Source organism: Lathamus discolor, chromosome 5, assembly GCF_037157495.1.
Source record: "Lathamus discolor isolate bLatDis1 chromosome 5, bLatDis1.hap1, whole genome shotgun sequence".
Taxonomy (NCBI): Eukaryota; Metazoa; Chordata; class Aves; order Psittaciformes; family Psittacidae; genus Lathamus; species Lathamus discolor.
The window spans coordinates 90,522,825-90,531,214 of NC_088888.1; positions in this window are offsets into that span (position 1 = coordinate 90,522,825).

Genomic DNA, 8,390 nt, shown 5'->3' on the forward strand with positions numbered 1-8,390 from the left:
GTGGTGCCAGGCAAGAGAATGAAAGGCAAAATGCAGAAATTAAAACACAGGAAGTTCCACCTGAACATAAGGAAGAACTTCTTTACTCAGAGATTGACTGAACATTGGAATAGGTTGCCCAGGGAGGTTGTGGAGTCTTCTTCGCCGAAGATTTTATCCTGGGCTGCATCAAAAGGAGTGTGACCAGCAGGTCGAAGGAGGTGATCCTGCCCCTCTACTCTGCGCTCGTGAGACCTCACCTGGAGTATTGTGTGCAGTTCTGGTGTCCTCAACATAAAAAGGACATGGAACAAGTCCAGAGGAGGGCCGCGAGGATGATCAGGGGACTGGAGCACCTCCCATATGAAAACAGGCTGAAGAAGTTGGGGCTGTTCAGCCTGGAGAAGAGAAGGCTGCGTGGAGACCTCATAGCAGCCTTCCAGTATCTGAAAGGGGCCTATAGGGATGCTGGGGATGGACTCTTTGTCAGGGACTGTAGTGACAGGACAAGGGGTAACGGGTTAAAACTTAAACAGGGGAAGTTTAGATTGGATATAAGGAGGAAGTTCTTTCCTGTTAGGGTGGTGAGGCACTGGAATCAGTTGCCCAGGGAGGCTGTGAGTGCTCCATCCCTGGCAGTGTTCAAGGCCAGGTTGGATGAAGCCTTGGGTGGGATGGTTTAGTGTGAGGTGTCCCTGCCCATGGCAGGGGGCTTGGAACTTGATGATCTTAAGGTCCTTTCCAACCCTAACTATTCTATAATTCTATGATATTCAGGAGCCCTCTTGACACAGTCCTGAGCAACATGCTTCCTTCATCAGGTCTCAGGTTAGATATAAGCAAGAAGTTCTTTACTGTAAGGGCGGTGAGGCACTGGAATGGGTTGCCCAAGGAAGCTGTGAATGCTCCATCCCTGGCAGTGTTCAAGGACAGGCTGGAGACAGCCTTGGGAGGCATGGTCTAGGGTGAGGCATTCCTGCCCATGGCAGGGGGTTGGAACTAGATGATCTTAAGGTCCTTTCCAGCCCACAACATTCTATGATTCTAAATAGTTGCTACAGTTTTAAGAGTCTATTGGAATCCAACCTATGCATTTAATCTCACTCTCTTTCCATATGAAAAGTTTAAACTTAAATCTATTTTGCATTAATGTGGAACATACGCATTCCATAATTAAGGAGAAGTAATAACCTGATGCACATCATGATATGGTAATACCATGACTCTCAAGCTATCAAATTTTCCAGACCAAAAAAACATACAATAGATGAAGTAAAAATATGCTAAATAAAACTTAACCTTTTTATGCAATGTTGAGACATTTGTGAAAACTTCTGATGCAATTCTGGAGGGAAGCACTGGGCAAGTGAGGAGGTTTGATAATACTATCCCAGAAAGTAAAATAATTAAAACTCCAGCAGTTTCCTGAAAAGTGAACTGCAAAATAATGTATCCGCTCAGTTTTATTGCAGTCCCTTTCTCAATCTGCTTTCTGCATGAGAAAGGCAAGAAATTGTGTGAAATTCATGTATTCCACTTCACGCTACTATTCATGTCAAACACTATGACATATCTTTCGGAAGCTGCTTCTTTGTGTTGTCAGATTTTTCAGTTTATCTCATTCTTTCTGTTGTTCTGGAAATGCCTTTTCTCTCACACTTTCCCTGTTTTTAGTGACTTTGCTTGTTCCTTGAAATTTCTATAAACATAGGCTCTTGAATCAGCAGGCGTTTTTAAACAAAAGATAATTTTCTCTCATTTTCACCTCAGCATCAACTTCCCTTCCTCTAACTCATGTCAGATTGCTTTCAGATTTGTGCGCAGCTTGATCTGGTCTTTCATATATCATTCATTACCTTCTGCTGGCCAAGCCACAGTATTTTTTCATATTCATTCTCCTTTCTTTTTTGCCTTTTGTCAGATAAAACTGAGCACTTATTATTAAGCAGTCCTTCAAGCCTTTGATGCCCTGCCTGGTTTCAGAAAGGCTAAATAACTATGTTTATATGTTGACAGGTAAAGTACTGAAGTACCAAGTTGAGCTTTATATGACAAAGCTGACTCAGTGACTTACTAAATATTAGGACAGTTGCTGTTATACTAAACAAGCTGAGTCTTTTAAGTACATTAGATTTTCAAAAGCTAGTGGGAAAAAAAAGTCTACTTAGGTACTTAAAAGGAAGAAAAAAATCTTGAAAGCACAGGATTTCCATGTGGCAAGCCCAAGAATTTGCTGACAGATAATGCCTTTCCAGATGAAAAAGTCAGAAGAGATTTGGCACAGTTTGTGCATACATCTTGTAATCTCCAAAAGAGGTATACAAAAGAGACTGATTAATGCTAGAGGAATGTAGCATTTCTACATCCCAGAAGACAAACAAAGGAGTTAAAAAGAAAAAAAAAAAAAAGCCATTAAATTGTAAAATGTTAATTTGGAAAACCACAACCAAATAACAGCCACAAATTAAGTTTCTACATGGAAGGCAAATATATTTCCAATATAAGGACTAAAAACTTTAAGGTCTTACAATGAAAGCATGAGGAATTTGTTAGGCACTGGTCTTAAAACAGAATTTAAGGATTACACTAGTGAAACAACACAAATGTAAGTAATGTTGGTTGTTATTTATTCTGCTTCCAAGATATTTCAAAGAATAATTGCACAGATCTCTCAGAGCTTTTAAATCACTGAAGCTGAAATGGATCACTTTGTCACTATACATGAGTACTGTGCAGGAGGTTTAAAGTTTACATCAGGTCAACAAATACTTGGACTCTGAGAAAAATATCCTTTTTGGGGTACCAGCTATATGATGTAGACATGAAGGAAATCAGTTTCTATTGCAAAATGGTATTTAAGCTCTCATGTGGATCTTAGTTCAGAAATCTAGTGTGCTCTGACAACTGCTCTGTGTACTCTGAAAATGAAGAAAAATTAATCTTAATATTTCAAAGATAATCAGTCAACATAGGTGCTAAAAAATTATGCTAAAATAAAATGGTGATTGTTTGGGGTTTTTTTTACTTTCTCATTAGTGCCTCTTCAAACTTCATGTTTAGTTGAAGCTTTCCAAGCCTGTGGCAATGTCTGAAGAGACTGTGTTAAAATTAATTAAATCTTTGAAAACATTTAGCCACAGTCCTGCTCTTATTGAGTTTTCTCAAGAGTGACGTCAATGAGAGGAGCAGCAAGTGTAGGTTTTCCTTCTGTCCTGTCGTATCACAGCACTCAGTATATAGACAGATTCTGGCATAGGCCGGTCTTGTGAAAGACATCTTCAAGGGGAAAATTCTAGAGAAACTTTTAATTTAAACCAATGTGATTTGGTTTCAGGGAAAAGAATAAAAAGACAGAAAATGTATTTTTCTCTACCAGAAGCATAAAGAGCCTGGAAGAAGATAAGAACTATGTTAAAGCTACAGAATACAAAAGTTCAAATCACGAAATAGGTACTCCATTTCACTGGTTCCCACACTCCATGCAATGAAGAGAAGTATGAACTAGCCAGGCTATTAAAGAAAGTGATGGAAATCAGGAAAGTTCATAAATTCCAAGCAAATTATGTGGCATTGCACAAGAAGCATGCCTGTGCCTATGTTTGAGAATGCTAAAAACGGGGGAAGGCAAGCATGTTGTAGAGGCCCCTATTGACCCCACGCACAGTGACTAGGATCATGAAATAGCAGAGGCCCATTCATGACACATTGCATCTGAGCTAAAAAGCCATCTCAAGATTAATAGCTGTAGTCCAAAACCATTTGAACTTAGCTGCTATGCTTCAGGGCCCAAGTTGACAGGTCCACATCATGCCAAGCTGTTGCTTTCTTTGAATATGTTTTCCTGTGAGGAAGCCTTTATCAGAACAAATAAATTGCTGATCTTTGAGGTCCCTTCCAATCCAAACTGTTCTATGATTCTATCAAATATAATTTACAGAACTTGCCTTCTTAACTAACTGACCTCTCCCACTGGATGGAGACAAAGGGACAAAGGAACTTCCACCATATAAATAAAAGGCTATGAGAATGGGTCAACAGTCTACAACACAAGGAAGCACACAATAAAAATTGCACAATGATGTGCTGCTTATGTCTCATTCACTGAACAATAGCCAGCTTCTGAAATGGTGATTTAAAAAAGTTGTCAATGTTTTCAGTGATAAACACCAGAGTTATATCAGAAACAACTGCAAGACTCCCTTTGATTTCATAGGGGTAAAGTCTGCACTGAATTCAGAAAGAAAAGACCATGAAGCAGGAGAAAAGATTTCATGGGGAAAAGTTTGTGATAATGTAATTAAAATCTCTATGCACAAGGGAAAAAAGTAAAGGCTGAATTGGCTTTTGCCCACAGGCATTTCCAGATTTGATTGCTTCACTTGATTGGTTTAGCATGCTTTCAGCACAGTTTTGTCCTTTCAATATTTTTTCATGTAGAATATAACCAGAGGAGGAAAGTTATTTCATCATGTAACTGACTGAAGTCAATGGAATTACTCCAGTACAGAACATGGTTCACCACCAAAAGTGTTTAATTTTGTAGATTTTAAATGTTGAACTATTAGACGAAATAACAACTATTTAATCATAACCTAAATCCTAGGTATGACTGTTCTGAAGATTATTGTGAAATGCATGGATGCACAGGTAAAACAGAGCAAACAGTTCAGTTACCACCTCTAAACCCAGAATACATACCTGTGAGGCACAAGTTAATATGGGGCCCTGAAATGCAAACAGGCAAGCAGCCAAATTGCCACGGGCCTCTTTCACTTTGACCACCTTTAGCTTTGAAAAGCTTTCTGAGAGAAAATGCATTGAAACTGCTTTGTTCTCTGGGAGCAGTCTTGAAAGATCAGCAGTTTAAAATGGAAGGAAAAGAATATAAAATATATTACCAGAATATTCTAAAATTAACTGCATTTGAAAATCAGGTCTGGTCTGCTGCAGATAATTTGAGCTCATCTTTTCTAAACTACGAAGACCCGCTTTCATATTTTACCATGTCTACGTATTATATATTCTGGAGTTTACTTAACACAATAGGACGGCTGCATATTTTTTTTTTCTTTAAAGCCAACTCTGATATGGAAATAGATCTGCCTCCAAATGAACTGGTTAAACTTTGTAGAAGCAATGTCTTCTTATCTGGGTATATTATGAATATGAAATTCCATGCAACATTACTTTTGATAACATGAGAGCCATAAAAATAAAACCCTCAAAACCCCTCAAAACAACCTCATAACTCCGGACATCATCCATAAACAAAATAAAATAAATCCTGCAATTTAGAAAACTCAAAGAAACCCTCTGGTAGCACTTGTTTTTATTGGCAATGTTAACATATTTTGGTAGCACTACTTTCTAATTTTATGTTATAGTGTGACTCTCAGGAACTTTGGTTACAATGTAAAAAAGATAAAAACAAAAGGAAAAAAAAGCAGTCTAAACAACTTTTGATTCTTGTCTTGGTGTAAAACTTAGCATTGAACCTGATACAACTAAACTTTATGAGAGGATCTGTTGTTAAAATTGTAAGACGTGTAAATTTTACTACTCTTGGTCAGAAAGATTCTGGAAGATCCAATCATTTTCACACACTTATAGTGAATGAAATTATTTTCATGAAAGGGAGCTATGTTTTCTGTGTCCTACAAATCTTGCAGCGATTTAGTTGTTAGAAAAACTATTGCACTGACATAAAGTGGAGAGGATAATATCTATCTTTCCCATTCCTTAGTTTAATTGCCTTACTAAAACTGAGTATGACACACAATGTAAGAAAGATTAATGATGAGAGAAACCTGAAGTCAGCAGGCTCAGGCAAGACAGTTTCTCAGAACTGGCTTTATAATCTCAGAAAAGATACAATTAACTTTAAATAAATTTGAATTTTTTACCTTTCTCTTTCTGTTCTGAGACAGCGCTACAAGACCTGTTTTTCAAGTCTTTCTGTGTTCTAAAGAAAGTGTACAGCTTTCCAGTTCTTGAATGGATTTTAAATAAATTCAAACAGTATTTCACCCTAGCTTATGTAGTGTTGAGAATCTGATAACATCGATATGTCTTTAACCATGATTGAAGGTATCCTTATCATATCTGCTCTAAGTTACTTTAGTAGATTCAGCTGTCTACTAAAAAAACAACCAAACAAAATGGGTTCTAAGCCATTAGAGCAGCAATGGTGAAGTACAGTTTGCTACCATCCTTCGAGGTCCCAAGGACATACACCATCTGTCCCCACATACTTCTCTTCACATTGCACTTCTACTGCTCCTTTCCTTACAAGGCTTGCCTAGTCTTGGTCTCCTTTCCTCCTCACACATTATAAATATAAAATATACTTATTTTCTCATCACAGAGATATTATGACATTGACAACTCCTTTCTCCTCTTCAAGCCTTTGCTCTGCAGGCAGTCACTGAGTCCTGAGACAGCAGTTGGATGTTACGGCAATGCGAGTGCCAGGCTAGTTAAACCTATGGAGCAACAACTTGTGACATACAGCTCCAGCTGCTTCACCAGAAAACTACTCCTGGGTCTTTCCCAGTTCCTTTCTGCCTCTAGATTCAACTACTAGATGCATAACCTATGCATCTGCCTTAACTCTCTTCATCATAAAGACTCGTATTTTTTAGCAATGTCTTCAGTACTGCACATGTACCTTAAGGTGGATTATTATCAATATCACTTTATTGACAAGGCTGTTGAAAATAGGTCACGTCACCCTTCTACCAGTGAGACAGCTGCGCACATAAGCTCCCAGCTGAATCTCAGATTTTCACCACCACCAACATCACTGGATGATGGATGGTCCTTGTGTGTGAGCACTACTGTTGGTGATTATATACAGAGGAAAAGCATATAAATGAATCTTTGCATCTTGGTTGCTGCATATTCTACATTTGACATGCTATCTCCTCAAAGAATGGATAAACTGATCAGGTGTTGCAAAACAGAGAGCCCTCAGCCTCTCTGATTACTTCCTAAGGGATTCACTTCATTTAAGTATTTATTTTGTTGCAGAATCCGTTAGACACAAGATCTGAAAAATTCATATAAAGAACCTGAAAATGCTGAGTGGTTGTGCAAATATTCTGCCAAACTTCATCCCTGAGCCCAGGAACCAAAATGCTTCAAGAAAAGAAAGAAAAAGAAAAGAAAAAAAGGGGAAGAATAATATGTTTCATCTTTCCTTTATTTTTTTCTCCAATAACATTGTTCCACTATGACCAAGCGGAAAACTATAATCAGTAACATATAAAATACTTCAAAAATCAGAAATCACATCGATCTCTATTAGTATAATTAATATATATTATTTCAACCCCTAACTATGAGGGCAGTTTTCAAAATGATACCTGGTAATTTGGTGTACTTTATTTAAAGTAGGTGCTGGAATTAAAAACAGCATCAAAAATAAAACTGAGATACTGCATTACATTTAGCAATGCTCGTAATCTGGGAGTTTTCAGAGTCTCAAGGGAAAAAAATGAATCATTTCCTACACAGAGACATAGCACAGGTTGGCCTTCCTAGATTTTAGCTGCACATGAAATTTCTCCTTTGTAATACAATGCACAAAGGCAACAATAAAAGACGTAGAATGCCAGATCAAGGAATTCAGGAAGTGTTGGCCTATTCCCAGCAATACTACTGGTCTGCATGTAGCCTAGGAAGAGTTAGCTATTCAGTATATGCTGAATATTTAGTCTCCTTCTAGAACCAACAAAGAAAGACATATATCCACGGGTGATTTATTCTACCTGAAGACAGACCTGAAAACAACTGGACTAACATGTGAGTACAACTATGGAAAAATTGTGGAACAACTTCTTACAGGGCTTTTGTAAGTAGACAGAGGACAAACATACAGTTGTTAGTTATAGAAATTTTTTTCCTTTTAATTCAAGGATTTTCTTTTATGCCTTTCTATGATTGGCTTTGTACTGTTCATTCTGGCTAGACCCAGAGCAGAGCCCAGGGTAACTAGAGACAAATGCCTGGAGAAGGGGGCTCCCAGGTTTCTGCTATGGCAGAAGCATACTGCTCCTCGGTAGCTGTGGCTTGTAGGACAAGTAGGAACATTTATTTCACATCATAGACTAATAGGTTACTTCAGTTCTTGTGGAGAATGGACTAGCTGTTAAGAGGTTACAAAGGGAAAACAGAGCTTAAACCTTTAAAGGGAGAAGGCAGGGAGCACAGGACTAGTCATAAAGCTGTACTAATACAAATCCTGGAGAAAGGAGAAATTTTACAAGTAAGGGTGTATAGGAACTTGGAAGAATACAAGGCAAGATTTAGTCTGCCTAGAATTGAATATCTGATCTCTTTTTGCACCAGAATAGTCTCTCATGAGAGGAGGAGACTTACTTAGGTATCTTTTACATTGACTTTCTTACGGC